General features: G+C 44.7%; 1 long non-coding RNA gene across 1 annotated transcript in view; it reads left to right on the top strand.

The window, feature by feature from the left end:
• The first annotated feature begins 295 nt into the window (after positions 1–295).
• The window catches only part of LOC121831484 (uncharacterized), a 31888-nt gene continuing 15073 nt past the window's right edge, over positions 296–17110 (top strand). The window contains exons 1-2 of the long non-coding RNA XR_006074961.2: positions 296–490; positions 1609–1763. This is a non-coding gene — a long non-coding RNA (uncharacterized LOC121831484). The remainder of the gene's footprint in view (positions 491–1608; positions 1764–17110) is intronic.

The raw sequence follows: 17110 nt of genomic DNA, 5'->3' as shown, positions 1-17110 counted from the left end.
CTTTCTTTCTTTCTTTCTTTCTTTTTTTGTAACAGTCTCACTATGTAACTAGGCTGGCCTTGAACTCACATATCCTGCCTCCATTGCCCCAGTGCTGGGATTACAAATGTGGACTCCTATGCTCAGCCTTTACTTCTTTGAGGACTTATCTTTTGCCTAAAGTAAGCCATGGCTTGGCACCCTCTGCCCTCAGTCTGACCTAAGTTCCATGTACTTTACAGGGATTCCTTTGTGGTTCTAGACTGTTGTAAACCCTGTTTGCCCCACTTCCCATTGTGAGGTGGAGGCCTTCCTCTCTTCAGAAACCTACTGTCTCTTTGTCCTCATTTTTCTTGGCTTTAGACTCCAGCTCAAGCCCTGCTTCCTCCAGGAAGAGTTCCAGGAAGACTACCCTCATAAAATTCAAATGGTGTCCTCTTAGAAAAATGTTCTCTGCTGATGGTAGATCTCATCATCTGGAATTCTATCGACTTGTCTTCTAGACTGTAAGGTACAGAGCGTGGGCAGTATTCACCCATGCACCCATTCATTAATTCATCCATTCGATCACAATATAGGCATAGAGAGTCAAGCACACATGAATCACAGTACTGAGTGCTTTCACCTCCTTTCTGGTGTCTGTCACAGTTTATTATTACTTTGAGATAAGGTCACATGTAGCCCAGGCTGGCCTTGAGCTCACTATGTAGCCAAGGATGACCTTGAACCTCTGATTCTGTTGCTTCCACCTCCCCAGTGCTTGGATTACAGGTATGCAACACTACCCCTGGTTAATGAGGTGCTGACAATTGAACCCGGGGCTTCATGCACGCTAGGCCAGCACTCTACAGCTAAGCTATATCTCCAGTCCTTTCGTAGATTATTTAGTGAATAAATTTACAGCCAACTTCAGAGAACGATGTCTGCAGAGGTGGTTGATGAAGAGAAAAGAATGCTGGGACCCTAGGGGGTGGGATATTGCCACAGGCCCAGGGAACATGATAGGAGATGTCACGAAATGAACTGTGCTTACCTAATCAGAGCTGGTGTCCTGCAGTTGGCCAACAGGAGCCACTGGGAAGTCACTCAAGAATGCAAGGCCAAGGGCAAGGAGTGAGCCAGGGACTGGTAATGGCCAGACTGTCTGATATTTATTGTTGTTGTTTCTGAGATATGATCTCACCATGCAACTCTGGCTAGCCTGGAACTCTCTATGTAGACCAGGCTTGTCTAGAATGAGTGGAGATATGCCTGTGTCTGGCTCCTGAGTGCTGGAACTAAAGGCGTATGCCACCATGCCTGGTGTGATCTTCTTTGGTTGTGCTGAGAAATCTCAGATAGGCACAGGAAAGCAGTGTGTCTATGGCTGGATGCTCTATGGCTGGAGCCGGGCACAGATGAGTCACTGTCAAGTACAGTGAAGAGCTAGGGCTCTATATTTTGGGGTTGGTCTGTAACACATATGAAACTGAAGTTTTCAGAGACTCTTCCTTTTCTTCCTTCCTTTCTTTCTCCCTCTCTCTCCTTCCTTCCTTTCTTCTTCCCCCCTCCCTCCCTCCCTCCCTCCCTCCCTCCCTCCCTCCCTCCCTCCCTCCCTCCCTTCCTTCCTTTCCTTTATTCCCCCAGTAGAATGGGATGAAGATAAGTGCTTACCTGACAGGGCCAATGTGAGGACTGGGTGTGATCCTGAGCGTTGTTGACACGGCCTGCATACGATCACAGCATAATGTTGACACTTACTCATCTCAGACTTGAGAAGAACAAACTTTTGCTTCACTTTGGAGGTAAGAGTGCCGTCACTTCCTCCAGCCCCTGGTATGTACCAGCCAACAACAGCACATTGCAAGGGTCTTCCATTTCTTTCCCAAATGTCCCTGTGGCTTGGTTGCAGCTGTATCTTCTCCATCCATGTCTGTAGATGAAGTTCAAAGCTGCTATTCCCCATGAAGAAGAAAGAAACTCAGTGGTAGTGTATCTTCTCTAACTGCAATAATTATCCCAAAGTAGCAGGTGATTCCTAGATAGCTTTTTAAAATAAAAATCACAAATACATTTATTAAACACACTATGAGTCTGAGTGTATTCATGCCTGCGACTCTGCACACAGGAGGTTGAGGCAGGAAGGTTGTGAATTTGAGACCAGCCTGGGCTACACTGGGAGAGATACGGTTCCAGAACAACAACTCCCAAACCAGCCAGCCAATACAACATCAAAACCTCAAAAGACACATGGTGAATAATTTCAGTGTTTTTTTGTTTTGTTTTGTTTTGAGGGTTTTTTTGTTTGTTTGCTTCTGTTGTTTTCTCAAAGCAACAAATCTCATTCTTTAGAACTGAATGTCTTGGGAAACATAGAAGGGAATTCTCTATCTGACAGCAATAAAGACATCTTTCCTGAGGCATGGTTTACTCATAAAAATCCAGTTTTTTTCCCTGTAAGTGGGAGAAGACATATTTTGGATAATCTTTTAAATATAACACTAGGTTTAGATAATGAGTAGTTATCTTGGGGAACCAAGTTGAACAGAGTATAGCCCAAAGGAAGTTTGAAAGAAACGCTTACAAACAATTTGAGATGTCTTTCCACAAACCCACATGTCTAGATAGGGCCATTGTTCTAACCATTGGGCCAACTCTTTTTGGAGCTGCTCAGCTCCTAGGGGTTGGTGACTATGATGCTCAGCTTTCTCTCAATATCTCACAATACCCGAAGCATTCAACTCATCAAGAGAAAAGGATTATTTCGGCTCATGGTTTTAGAGACACCACTGCATGCTCTGATGGCCCCAGTGCCGTTGGTGGTGGTGAGTCAGTCCGTCACAGCAGGAGCTCATGGCCAAGCAAAGCCACTCACTACATTGCCAGGTGGAAAAAGGATGGAGTGGGCGTCCACCGCCCCCTTCAATGATACACCCTCAAGGATCTCCCCAAAGCCTTTCTCCCACTCAGTCACCAACCAGGAACAACCTCATGGGGATCAAGCTTTTAGTATCTTGGTCTTTGGGGGAACAATGAGATCTAAATTATAACAGTGACTGGGTTGGGGTGAAGCTAGAGTGACTCCCAGGTTTTCTGCTTTACTAACTGGGTGAATGAGGGGCAGGGTCTCAGCTGATACTTAGGGAGCCTGGACAAGTTTGGGAGTAGGAGATTCAAGTCAAGAATAGAGACTAGTTTAAGGCATCTGCAGGGTGTTGAGGGGGATGTGGATCTGAGGCACCATAAGAGTTACTTAAAGATGCAGAATGAGAAGTCAGGAATGCAGCCTATCGTGGAGGGCACTAAAGGTCAAACCATAGAGCATTGCCATTTGGAGAGGGAAACGGGGTGGGGAGCCAGAAAAGATGACGGCGAAGGAAAAATAATCAGAAAAAGATGGTAAAATCTGGGAGTTGTGTGCTACATCAGCCATCCCAGGGGAAAGTTTAATCCATTGAAAATGCTATTGAATTCCAAACACCAAAAGTGCACGCAGCCTCATTCATAGTGGAGAAATACTTAAAATAAAGAGGCGCTCTGATTTTAAGAGGAATGTGTCCAAAATACATTCTATACTTGTCTGAAAATGTCCCAATGCAACCCAGCATAATACATTTTTAAATAAATCTTTAAATATATAAAATATACTATAAAAGAAAGGGGAAATGAGAATATTTTTAATATTTCCCTTCCAATAATTTTAGTGGAGAAAAATAAAACAATAAAAAATGAAATACTCAGAGAATAGCAGCAAACAAAAACAATGAAGAAGTATCAGTTTTGTTTTGTTTTTGAGAGAGAGAGAGAGAGAGAGAGAGAGAGAGAGAGAGAGAGAGAGTTTCTCTGTGTACTCCTGACTATCCTGGAACTCACTCTGTAGAACAGGCTAGCCTTGAACTCAGAGATCTGCCTGCCTCTGCCTTCTGAGTGCTGAGATTAAAGGTGTGTGCTACTATGCCCGGCTTAAGAGGTACCAGTTTCTGAATATAATTCTTGTAGAGTAGCTTTGCATTCACAGAGAAATAAGTGGAAGGGAGAGGGACATGGGTTTGTCACGTGCATCCGTCCCCCACACATGCCCTGACTTCTTCCCGCCAGTGCCTCAGCCAGCACTGTAGTTGCTGGGGCTGGTGAACCATGCTGTGTTTCCTCACTATCACCTAAACCTGCAGTCATCATTGGGGATTGGGACAAGTATGCGATTGCTTCCTCACTGTCACCTAAACCTGCAGCCATCAGTAGACACTTGGGGATCGGGACAAATATGCTATGGTTTGTTCACAGACAGGGCAGCAACCCGAGTCTTCTCACCACTGTCGCAAACCTCTGTGCTCTGATATTCCTCCCATCTCTCCCCAAATTCCCCAGCAACATTGATCTTTTCCTGTCGACAGAGGTTCTGCCTTTCCCAGCAAGCCACACAGTCACAGTGTTGGAGGCTGCCTCTCGCACTTAGGCAAATGTGTCTGAGTTTCCTCCATATCGTTTCATGGCTTGATACCTTGGTTCCTTCTCAGTTCTGAACACTGCTCTCAGCTCTCAGCTCTTATCTTTGGACACTCTGCCATGGTGTAGCTTATTTATCCTCTCAACTAGGGAAGGATATCTTGATTACTTTCAATTTCTCTTCCAGTTTGGCAATTATGAATAAAGCTAATTATTAATACACGTGTGTGGATTTTTGTGCAGATGTAAGCTCTCCACTCATTCAGGTCACTTTTCTCAAAAGACCTACCAAGTTGACAAGAGTGAGAAAGTTTAACACTGTGTGTTAGAGAATATGTCGGGAAATAGGCATTCTACATGGTAAAGACACACACACCTGTTGGCCCTGGAATTCCCCTTCTGGAAATCTATTGAACAGAAATGCTTACACACATATATGAAGAGTTTGTTCAAAGATATTGTCATGGCCAGAGATTGGAAACAAATGTCCTTCAAGAGGGACTTGCATGGTGGCACAGGTCTCTCATCTCAGCTACCTGGGGGGTAGAAGTAGGAGGATTGCAAGCTGAAGGCCTGCCTGGGATGCAGAGTGAGTCCACACCTGGCCTGTGCAACTCAACGAGACCCTTCCAAATATCACACAGAGTGAAAGAACCCAGAGATTTAAAAATTACCATATAATTTCATTTATAAACAGTTCAGAAAGGGCAGAATTACAGGAATAAAAAAGATGAGTGCTTTCCCAGGATGAGGGGTGGGACAGACCCTCAGGGAGCTCCAGGGAGAAGACACTTCCTCCATGACGTAGGAAGGGACTGGCACCTGGTTTCCTTTGGTTACATTTTAGTTAGCATTCAAAATAATGAGCTTCATGGCATCTTCATAGATGTAGATCATTGCATTCTGCTAATATTTACCCCAATTTCTTTCTCTTGTGTCCCATTCCCCTCCTCCTGTCCCTCTTCCTCCCCCAAATAATCTTTGTTTTCACGTGATATATAAAATATATGTGGTGATTTGGATAGGAATGGACCCCACAGGCTCCTATATTTGAATGCTGGCCATTAGGGAGTGGCACTACTTGGCAGGGGATGGGAGGTGTGGCCTTGTTGAAGGAAGCATGCCACTAGGGGTGTGCTTTGAGGTTTCAGAAGCTCAAGTCAGACCCAGTGTTTCTCTCTTCCTACTGCCTGAGGATATAGATGTAGAACTCTCAAGCTACTTCTCCAGCACCATGTCTGCCTACATGTCACCATGGTTTCCACCATGATGAGAATGGACCAAACCTCTGAAACTGTAAACCAGCCTCAATTAACTATTTTCCATTATAAGAGTTGCTATGGCCATGGTGTCTCTTCACAACAATAGGACACTGACTAAGACATGTGTGTACAATTTATTCATATAATTTAAGTTGATAGTTTTTATTTTGTGTGTATAGTGTATATGCATGTATATGTGCAGATGTGGACGCCTATGCTTGTGTTTGCGTCCACACATGTGTGCGAAGGCCCAATGTCAACATTTTGTGTGTATAGTTCTCTTACTTTCCTCCATCACTATCTCTTCTGTCCTCTCCACTCTTCTCCATGACTGTGCTTGTCAGCTGAACACCTTCCAGAAGAAGACCACATATCCAAGAATATTTGGGCAGCTTGTCTTGAAGGATTTTTAAAAAATGACACAGAGTTGGGTGCATAGAAAAGGAGAAGACTAATAGAGACAACTCCATTTTATAATACATTTTACATTTTGAGCAGAGCATGGGTGCACATGCCTTTAATTTTAGACTTTGGGAGGCAGGTGGATCTCTGTGAGTGTGAGTTCGAAGCTAGCCTATCTATATAGTAAGGGTTTTGTTGTTGTTGTTGTTTGTTTGGTGTTGTTTTTAAACAATGTTAATTCTGTAATAGAGCTAGATTTAACAACAACATATTCCATTTAACAGCCATAAAAAGTCTTTAAACAGGCTGGCCTGGTCTGCAGTGCTCAGGAGAGGGGCCTGACCTGGTCAGTGATGCTCAGAGGCAGGAAATTTAATAGGGTGTGGCTGGAAAGGGCTCATCTGCCTGTGTGCTAATGAAGCAGCTCTTGCTGCTGAGTCTCAGTATGAGAGGGACTGAGCGAGGACTACCTGTGAGGAGTTGAAAAGTCAGTGGGGAGTGAAAAGAGGAGGAAAGGCTATGTGGTCATTTCCCAAGAAAACTGTCTATAATGCATATGGAATAAACATGTTCCAACCTTTCTGGTTACCAAAGAAATGCAGATTAAAATGCTAATCCCATGGTTCACATGCCTGCTACAATCTGATAACCTGAGTGGGTCTGGGTGCGTGGAAGGAATGTGCAGTCTTCGTGGAGAGAAATTGAAATCAAAATCTTAGGCACCCACTCCAAGAAAATAACCAATGAAGGGCAAGGAAGGATGCACACTGTGTGCTAAACCAGGCCTGGTTAAACAGCCCGAGGATTTAGAAATAGGGTAATAGTTTATCCCCAAATTTGCCAATTGCTTTAATTTTTTCTTTTGAAATAGTATCCTACTATATACTTAGGCTGGCTTTGAACTTAGGGTCCTCCTGTTTCCACCTCCTGAGTACTGGGGATTATGGAGGGGTGCCACCATCAGCTATTTCTGGTCTTTGTAATAGTGCAGGAGAGAACTAGGTGAGTGGGAAATAAGGATAGGAGGAAGATTTTGACTAAATTCCTTTGTCAAATACCTTTGGAATATTGAACCCTGAAACTAACTCTATTACCTGTTCAAAGGTTAAAATTTTAAAGAGTTTTATTTATTTATTTATTTATTTATTTATTTATTTATTTATTTATTTATTTATTTTTGTGTGTATGTGTCTGTTTGCATGTGTGTGTATGTCTGTGTGAGTATGTATGTGTGTATGTGTGTGAGTATGTGTCTGCGTGTTTGTGAGTATATATCTGTGTGTGAGTATCTGTATGTGAGTGTCTGTGTGTGTGTGTTTGTGTGAATGTGTTTGTGTGTATGAGTGCCTGTGTGTTTGTGAGTATATATCTGTGTGTGAGTATCTATATGTGAGTGTCTGTGTGTGTAAGTGTGTCTGTGTGTATGTTTGTGTGTATGAGTGCCCGTGTGTTTGTGAGTGTGTGTGTCCATCTGTGTGTCTTTATGTTTGTGAGTGTATGTGTGTCCTTGTCCTCAGAGGCTGCAGGAAGGCTTTAGGTCCTCTAGATTTGGAGTTAGAGGTGGTCTTGAGTGTCCTAGGAGTGCTGGGAACCAAACTCAGGTCCTCAGTAAGCACTTCTTACCTCTGAGCCAGCTCTCCAGCCACAAAGGTTTACATTTTAATAAAATTAAAACATCTATTTAATAAATAAAATACTTAGTTATTAGTAAAATGAAAATAATCAAATAAAATTGGTCTACAGCTATAATTGCTATTTTGGACAGCAATATAGTATAATTTTTTTAAGTGGGAGAAATAGATTGCAGGACACAAAGAATGTATTTTTGCTCTATACGTGGATGAGCGTGTGTGTGTGTGTGTGTGTGTGTGTGTGTGTGTGTGTGTGTGTGTCTGTGTCTGTGTCTGTGTGTGTGTGTGTGTAGTTTACCCAGTGTTATGAGAAGCACACAGTTGTATGTTGATGATCTTTTAACTTTGTTAGATTTATCTATTTATTTATTTATTTATTTATGTGTGTGAACAAATACACTCCAGTGCCACTGTGTAATATGGAGGTGAGAAGAAAACTCAATTCTCTCCTTCTATCATATAGGTCCTAGAGATGGAACTCAGCCTTGGCAGCAAGCAGCCTCATCCATTAATCCATCTTGTGACCGTAGATAATATGCTTCAGTGCCCATATTTTTTTTCTTTTTATATTTGTACTTTCTAATTATTAAATTAATGAATGTAGTCATTGTAGAATTAAAGACACAAACTTTTAAGACATTGGTGGGAGAAACAGTAAAATGTTCAGCACATAGTATTGTATCAATGCTTATTTCTTCAGTTCAGTATATAGTATTTTATCATCACTCATTTCTTAATTCTAATAAACATTTCATAGTTTCAGGAGATAGTAGCATTAGAAGAAACTGACTACAGTGTGTATGGGGATCCCCCATACTATTTTTTGCAACTCATCCAAAATTTCAATTGATTTCAGAAAAAAAATGCTTGTGTGTATGTGTGCAGGTGTGTGTGCCTGGAGCATGAGCAGAGACCTGAGGAGGATACGGGGTGTCTTGCTCTAACACACTCCACCTTATTTATTTGAGACAGGCCTTGCACTGAACTTGGAGTACATCACTGTGTTTCTGGTAGGTTGGCTAGCCAGAGACCCCAGTGTTCCCCCTGTCTCCACTGCTTCCCTCTCTCCCCCAGTACTGGAGTTACAGGTGTGTGCACAGCCACGTCTGTCTTTTTACATGGTTCCAAGTTCTGTCATCGTGCTTGTGAAGCAAACTCTCTTGCTCACTGAGCTGACTCCCCAGCTCCCCCGAAAGGCTTAAAAATATTTAAAATGCTTTTTTACTGATGCGGTGATAGCACTTTTCAGTGATAGTATTATAGGCTATGGAGAGATGGGGGAGAAAAGATAAGCTTGGTGGTGAAGGAAGAGAGAAGATGAGGCACAAGAAGGGAGAAGTTTAGGAGAATCTGAACAGGCAGAGGATGGGCCAGCTGTGGAAGAGCTGGAGACCTCATAGAAGTAGAGCTGTGGAAGAGCAAGGGGACTGAGAGATGTAGACAGGATGAGTTCAAGTAGGCAAGAAGTCTTTTTCTCCAGTGCTGGAAAGACGTGAACAAAGACAAGAGGGCTTGTAAGTAATGTTACAGGCAGGCTTAGCTCTTTCATGTCAACCATTCTGAGTTTGCTTTACAAGGTGGGGGTTCATTCACCTCCTGAGAGTTAAGGAGACTGGGAAAGTGTGGATCTATGGACAACAGAGAACTCTGGATGCTGGTGAGTCACACAAACCAAATGACATGAGAAAGCACTATTTCCCCACCATCCAGAAAGATAAGAATCACTTTGAACTTGTTAAAATCACATATTCTATTAGCTTGCAATATACCCACTGATCAGAAACTCCATGGAAGAACACTGATAGTCTTGGCATCAAATTGTCCCTCTGGTAGATTGTACCCTTAGGATTGCCCACAGAGCACTGCGCTGAAGGGGTGCCAAGCCCTAATTGCTCTAAGAATCTCTGAGGACAGCAGCTTTGACCTCACACAGAAGCTGACTAGAACTGCACATCTCTCTCTTCATCTACCAGATTAGAACCTGCATTTCAGGCTTGAGTCATATCAAAGTCTGAAAAGCCATATGCTGTCATTGCCCTGGCCAGAATAAGTAATTGGGTGATTGGTACCATTATGATTGTCCCCCAAGTGGCTGATGAGGACACTAGCAGGAAGACAAAGTCTCCCATTTGTATGGATCCAGAGTTGTGAGGATTGAAGGGTGAGGAGGTATTGAGGGAAGAGTGGAAATGTTTAGACATTGGGTCTGGAGCAGTAAGAAGCCAATGAGGAGGGCTGATGAACAGGGAAGGCTGAAAGCCTGCCAGATTCAGAGTGGGTCAAGCACAAGGGTGGAGGGGGGTGAAGGAGTGGGAAGAGAGGGGCTGAGAGTGTTTTACATTCCAGGTAAGCCTTAGGAGTAGACGCCTACTGAAGAATGAGGGGGAAAGTTGGGGGAGCTGAGGAATGAAGGGACTTGGGAGGTCTCCCAACTGAGTGGGTCATTCAGAGTTCAAGTACGGCTTGCTCAAGATGAGGACTTGTACTTATTTGCTCAGCCACTATTCTTTGGGGATCCATGTGACTTGGGTGAAACTCACCCAGAACAAGAGTGGGAATATGACAGGGACATGGCCAATCATAGGATCCCATCCTCTGACCAACTGTGATTGGGTCACAGCTGGTCACATGACCCAACTGGACCTGTTAAGAGTCGCTCAGTGGACCTGCTAAATGTATGCTGGGAGGAAGGATCACATTTTCTTTGACATGAATGAATTATGAAAGCGATGTGGACTGGGGTGTGGGGCCAGGCTTTTCCACCCCGTGGACTGATGTGATTTGAGACAGACTAAAAGTCAAAATCAGAGAAACTGGGAAGAGAGAGTCATCCTGTTATCCCATGGCTCACTGACTACCTGGTCCATATGATGACTAAAGCTAGTACACCTGCACATTTAATTTAGCTGACTACATCGACCTCTGTGCTCATTTACCCAAACTAGTACAAGTCAGGGGTCTGCTGCCCCAAGAAGCTTAATACGAGGGCAGTAAAAAGAGGGCAGTAAAGGGGCAGAGTCTTCAGTGAACCTGGGTCCTGCTTGACGGGGGATGGGTGTGGGTGTGGATGGAGAGTCATGTGAACAAGAATTGAAGGAAAGGACGCTTGCAGGTAGAGAAACAACTTCACCTGAAGCCACCAGGACCAGCCACCTGGACACCAGTGGGGCCTGGTTGACCTCTGACCCAACAACAGAAGGATGAGATCACCACCAGAAACACCTTTATTATTTTATTTTAAATTAAAGATAATTAAATATTTCTTTCCTTCCTTCCTTCCTTGCTTCCTTCCTTTCTTTCTCTCCCTCCCTTCTCTCCTCCCTCCCTCCCATCTTCTCCCCACTCTCAAATCAGGAAGTCCCAGAATACCTTGTGGTCCCAACAGTTCTTATAGCCAAAATCTGCCTGCAGGAACACAGAGAGAAAACAGTGGCCTGCCCCAAACAACCTGTAAGTTGCTTTACCAACATCTGGTGTGTGGTGTTTAATGTTGGGAAACAACAACAGAAACTCAACACTAAAAAATTCTGCCAAGGGACTGGAGAGATGACTTAGTCGGTAAAGTGCTCGCCACTCAAGCTTGAGGACCTGAGTTCGATCCACAGCATCCACATAAACATCCAGATGTGCACAGCATCCACATAAACACCCAGATGTGGAGCTGGGGAGATGGCTCAGTGTCAGTGTGTCCTGCGTAAGCAGGAAGACCCCAAAATCTATGCAAAGAACTGGTGTGGTGGTGTGTAACACAAATCGCTAAATGGTCTTTTTAATAAAAAACCTGGAGCCAGATATTGGGGTTAAAGTTGAAAGATCAGAGAGACAGAACAAGCCACAGCCAACCTCACCTTGCCAACTCCTCAAATGACCCTGTCTCCTCAGACTGAAAGCCTCTGAGTCCTCACCCAAATGGATCTCAGTTGAACTGCTGCTAAAATGCCTCTAGTTCCTGGTCCTCACACCTTATATACCTTTCTGCTTCCTGCCATCACTTCCTGGGATTAAATGCGCGTGTCCTTCCCAAGCAAATATATGAGATCTCAAGTGCTGGGATTAAAGGTGTACCACCATGCCTGGCTCTGTTCCCAGTGTGGCCTTGAACTCACAGAGATCCAGATGGATCTCTGCCTCCTAAGAGATAGGATTATAGGTGTGTGCCACCACTGCCTGACCTCTATCTAAACTAGTCTAATCTAGTGGCTGGCTCTGTCCCCTGATCCCCAGATTAAGTTTTATTTGTTAGAACACAAATAAAATATCACCACAGTGGTGTGTACCTATAACCCAGGGTTTGAGGAGAAGGTTGAGATAGGCAGATCCTGGGACTCACTGGTCAGCAAGACTGCCAATAGGTGAGTCAAGGTTCAGTGAGAGAGCCTGTCTGAAAAATTAGGTGGAGAGCAATAGAGGAAAATATTTAAAATTGACCTTTGGGTTTCACACCCATGCACTGGTGAGTGTCCCCTAACATTGTTGTGAACACACATACATAGGCTACACACACACACACACACACACACACACACACACACACACACACACACGAATGAAAATAAAAAGTCAGATACGGTGGTGCCTAATACCAGTACTCGAGAGGCAGAAGCAGGTGGATCTCTGGGGATGACTGGCCAGCCTAGCCTAATCAGTGAGCCCCAGGTCAATGAGAAACACTGTCGGAAAAAAAATGGGGTGGATGGCACCTAAGAAACAACACCCAGAGTTGACCTCTGGCCTCCAGGTGGATATGTGCACACATGCACCTTCACACGTGCCTGCACCAGCCTGCAAACACACCCACACCCACAACTCTCCCACACGCACAAAGAAAACTCTGCCAAGGATCTTTCACGAGCCCTTCCCTTAGCAAAGGACTTAGTAACTGTCTCTTCTTCATCATATACATATATGTATTTTTATCTGTTATTATGTTTTTGAGGTGCTGGGACTGGACCCAGGGTCTCATGCTTGCTAGGCAAGTGCTCTACCCGTTAAGTTGTATTTCCATCCCTCTTCACACTCTGTCTCCTTCCTTCCTCCCTCCCTCCCTCCTTCCCTCCCCCCTCTTTTTTCTTCCTTCCTTCCTTCCTTCCTTCCTTCCTTCCTTCCTTCCTTCCTTCCTTCCTTCCTTCCTTCCTTCCTTCCTTCCTTCTCTCTCTCTCTCTCTCTCTCTCTCTCTCTCTCTCTCTCTCTCTCTCTCTCTCTCTCTCTCTCTCTCTCTTAAATACATGTCTCTGACATTACCAAAATTTGCCTTTAACATATTTTGTAGCCCAGGCAATCCTTGAGATTACAATCCTCCTGCTTAGCCTCCTGAGTAGTGAGCATTAGAGGCCTGAGCCACCAGACCTGGCTCAAAACAATCTTATGTAGCAAAATTGGAGTCATGTACTGATCAAAAATCTTGCTCAAAGTCACATATTTATAAGTGTTCTTACTTGGATTTGAACCAGATAGTACAACTTCAGAGTTTAAAAGGTAATTTTTGGATAGGTGGGTAGTTGGATATGTGTGTGTGTGTGTGTGTGTGTGTGTGTGTGTATGTGTGTGTATGAATGGATGGGTGTAGGGATACATAGATGGGTGTGTAGATGGAGAGTTGAATGGGTGAGTGGATAGATGGATGGATGGATGGATGGATGGATGGATGGATGGATGGATGGATAGATGGGTTGGAAGATGGATGGACATATGGATGGGTTCATTGATTATGGATGAGTACCTGCAGGTAAAATTTAAAGTGACTTTAGAAGTTGGATCCGAGGTTGATGAGACCTGGTGGTTAACTGTCTTACAGGGCTGTCAGGGAGCCACGGATGGCCAGCCTCATTTCTCACCCCAATGTCCTCTGCTTTGCTTTCTCATGTTTACACATTGGTCACTTTCAGATTCTTGGCTTGGGAACCCCTCCAAGCTGGACTGGTATGAAAAGATGGCCAAGGTGACATATCTTGGAAGCCTGACATCATAGAATAACGATGGCCTTTGTTTTCTCTTCTGCTCTTTCCCCACTTCCCATTCCCTATCTGTCACCTGTATCTATTATCCGTGCTGAGTGCTGGAGGCTCCTGGATAATCACTCCTCACCCTACTCTCTTTCCATGTTGCCCTTAAATCCCAGGCTGCTCCCCCAGTTCAGAAATAAGTGCAGAAGCCAGGCCTGGCAGGTCACAGTTTCATCCTTTGGTGGCACTGTTTGATTCAGGAAAGGGACGATGGCCCAAATATGTGAACACAGCTCACTCAGTGAGTTAGAAATCATTTAAGGAGAGAATCTTCTTTTCTCTTAGGGTGCTGAGAGGTGGGGCACGTGCTAGGACTATGACATCATCTTGACACTGTGTGGGGGCGTATGTCTAAGAACGGAGCTAACATCACAGACGAGAAGGAGAAAGTCCAAGTTCTGAGCTCATGTTCTGGGCTCTGTATCCTGCAGCATCTGAAACTACAAACCACTGGGCTTTTCAGTGATGGGAGCCAAAATTTATAGCATTTATTGTTTCTCAACTCAAACTGAATTAGGGTTTTGTTATTTTTCAGAACAGATTTCTAATATATTATTTATTATTTTTGTGTAGATCAAGTAAAATACTTGTAAATAATGTTATAAAAAAGAACAAAAGGTGACTGTCGCTCCCTGAGTCCAGGCAGGCAATTAACAAACAGAGCTGCTAGATAGCAGAGTTTTTCAAGCACTTAGCTGGTTTGGCTGGAGCTTTGAGGAGAAGAGGTTGGGAAGATCCCTCGGGAATGTTCCAGGAGAGGGAGCACAGTAACCAGAGGGGTGGTTTCACCTGCTCTTCCTGCTCCTTCATTCCAGCTGGGCACAATGAGGCTCCTTTAGCTGGTAGCCTGCAATTAGGGCACGTGTTTCAGGAATCCTGCTGATCCAGGCCCTTCTCCACCCTAGGCTGGCCCTGCCTTGGGATAGAAGGGATTTGCTGGGATGGACTGGCGGCTGCGTGAGCCAGAGCTGGGACAGGCAGGAGATGTTCCCAGGGCCCAGAGGATGGCTATGCAGCTATTGTTCAGGATTGCTTCTCTGGAGGAGGAGGGGGCATCGCAGGGGGTGTTTATCTTCAGGACATCTCATTGACTGTCAGCTACCTTTAGGGGTGTCAGGTTGCTTTTAGGACCCATACAATGCCTGCATTACCAGCCACATAATTTTCTTTCTTTTCTGAAGTGTGCATGTGTGTTGTGGGTTGTGTGGTATGTGTGTGTGTGTGGGGGGTGTCTGCAGGTGTGTACTAGTATACATGTTCATGCACACCTGAGGCTAGAGGACCAACTTCGGGTGTCATTCCGTTAGCGCCATCTACCTTGGTTTTGGAGAGAGGGTCTCTCACTAGCCTGGAGCTCTTCAGCCTCACTGCCTGACTGGTCAGTGAGCCTCGGGGATCTGCCTGTCTCTGCCTCGCCAGAGCTGGGGTTACGAGCATGTGCCACCATGCTTGGCTTTTTCACACGGGTTCTGGGAGTTCGACTTGAGTCCTCACACTTGTAAGACAAGCACTTTACAGACAGGGCTTTCTCCCCTGCCCTTGAGACCTTTTAAATGGTGTAAGTTCATGCTCTATAGCAGAATGCATAGAAGGTTTCTGTGTGATCTGATAGGAAAGCATACACCCATATGCAATGCCATTCAGGATGAGAAGCGGCCGTTCAGCAGCCCATGTCCACATGCCCTCTGTGCCGCTGAACACCTCTGCACCCCTTATCCACCCAGAAGTTTCTACTGTCTTGGCTTCTGCAGTTGGGGCATCTTGCTTTTTTTCCGCATTCTCATTTGTAGTTTTTCTTTAAGCCAGCTCACTTTTTATTTTTATTATTTTATTTTTTTGAGACAGGGTCTCACTTTGTAGCCCTGGCTGTCCTGGAACTCACTCTGTAGACCAGACTGGCCTTGAACTCAGAGATCAGCCTGTCTCTGCCTCCCGAGTGCTGGGATTAAAGGGGTGTGCTGCCACCACCCAGCAAGTCATCTCACTTTTTAAATATACATTATATATGATGAGACAGGGCTTTGTTACATAGCTCAGCCTGGTCTTCAACTTCAAGATCCTCCTTCTTCCCGAGTACTGAGATTATAGATGTGTCTTTACGTCCATTCTTAAATTTACTTTGAAATTTTACTGGGGTAAAATTCACATTCTATAAAGTCAACCCCTTTGAGGTTCAGTGGCATCCTGCACATCTGCAATGCTCTACAAGCGCTGCCTCTGTGTAGTTCTAAAATGTTTTTATATCCGTGTGGGAACCCCAAGTCCATTCAGCCACAAGCATTCCTCTGGGCAGCCATCAATCTGCACTGATTCTCTGAGTCTGTCTCTTTTTGAGTCTTTGTTGTAAGTGGAAACAAACAGTTACGGTGATCTTTTATGTCTGCTGGCTTTTCAGTTGGGATGATAGTTTTGAAATTCATCCATCTGTCAGTACTTCATTACAAATTACATTTATTTATTGTGTGTGTGTGTGCGCGTGTGCGTGTGCGTGTGTGCACACAATCAGCATGAGCATGTACGGAAGACAGAGGACAACTTAAAGGAGACAGTCCCCTTCTCCTACCACGTTGGTCCTGGGGATTGAACGTAGGTCTTCAGGCCTGACATCAAGCACCTTCATGTGCTGACCTAATTCACTGGCCCCACTTCGTTTCTTTTTAGTGACTGAATAAAATCCTATAATAAAAGGGAGTATTTTTGCCAGTGCTGGTGTTTCCTTCTTTCCAGAACATTCTTCTCCATGGTATATCTATCTACATGAATGACTACTTCACTACTATACTTTGAAGATGAAATGTCCTCCCTGGGCTCACGTGCTGAGTGAGAACTTGGCATCCAGCTGGTGATGCTCCTTGGGTAAAAGGTGAAAAGTCTAGGAGGTAGGGCCTGATTGGTGAAAGTAGGTTGTAGGCATAGGCTTCTGAAAGTCCTGCCCCTCCTTGCTTCCTATCTGTCATGAAGTGAGCAGTCTGTCTTGCTCCACCCCAGGCCCAAAGCGATGGATCCAGTCAACCTGGGAAAGAAGCCTCTGAGACCATGAGTAAAAATCTATCTTTCCTCCCGTAAACTGCTTCTCTTAGATAACACCATCTCCAGTTGTAGCAGCACCTGGGCCAGCTCCTCCCTGACAGCATCCGGGGGGTGGTCTCTTTTCTCACAGCACTGGCCACTCATTGCTCTGCCCCGACTGTCTCTTACCCGGATGGCTTCTGTTTGTTTCCTTTCTTTGAGACAGGATCTGGCTATGCAGCCCTTGATCTCCAGCCCTGGGATTGCAGACATTCACCACCACAACGTGATGGAACACGTGCCCCAGCCGTGAGCCAAGATGCCTTCTTACTCCTGGGAACTGCTTCATTTGTAATTAGTGAAGTCACAGGTTTCCATGTGATCTCTCTGCCTGTTCCAC

The sequence above is a fragment of the Peromyscus maniculatus genome, chromosome 1 (assembly GCF_049852395.1).
Source record: "Peromyscus maniculatus bairdii isolate BWxNUB_F1_BW_parent chromosome 1, HU_Pman_BW_mat_3.1, whole genome shotgun sequence".
NCBI classification, from domain to species: Eukaryota; Metazoa; Chordata; class Mammalia; order Rodentia; family Cricetidae; genus Peromyscus; species Peromyscus maniculatus.
This window is presented reverse-complemented; position numbering and strand designations above follow the sequence as displayed.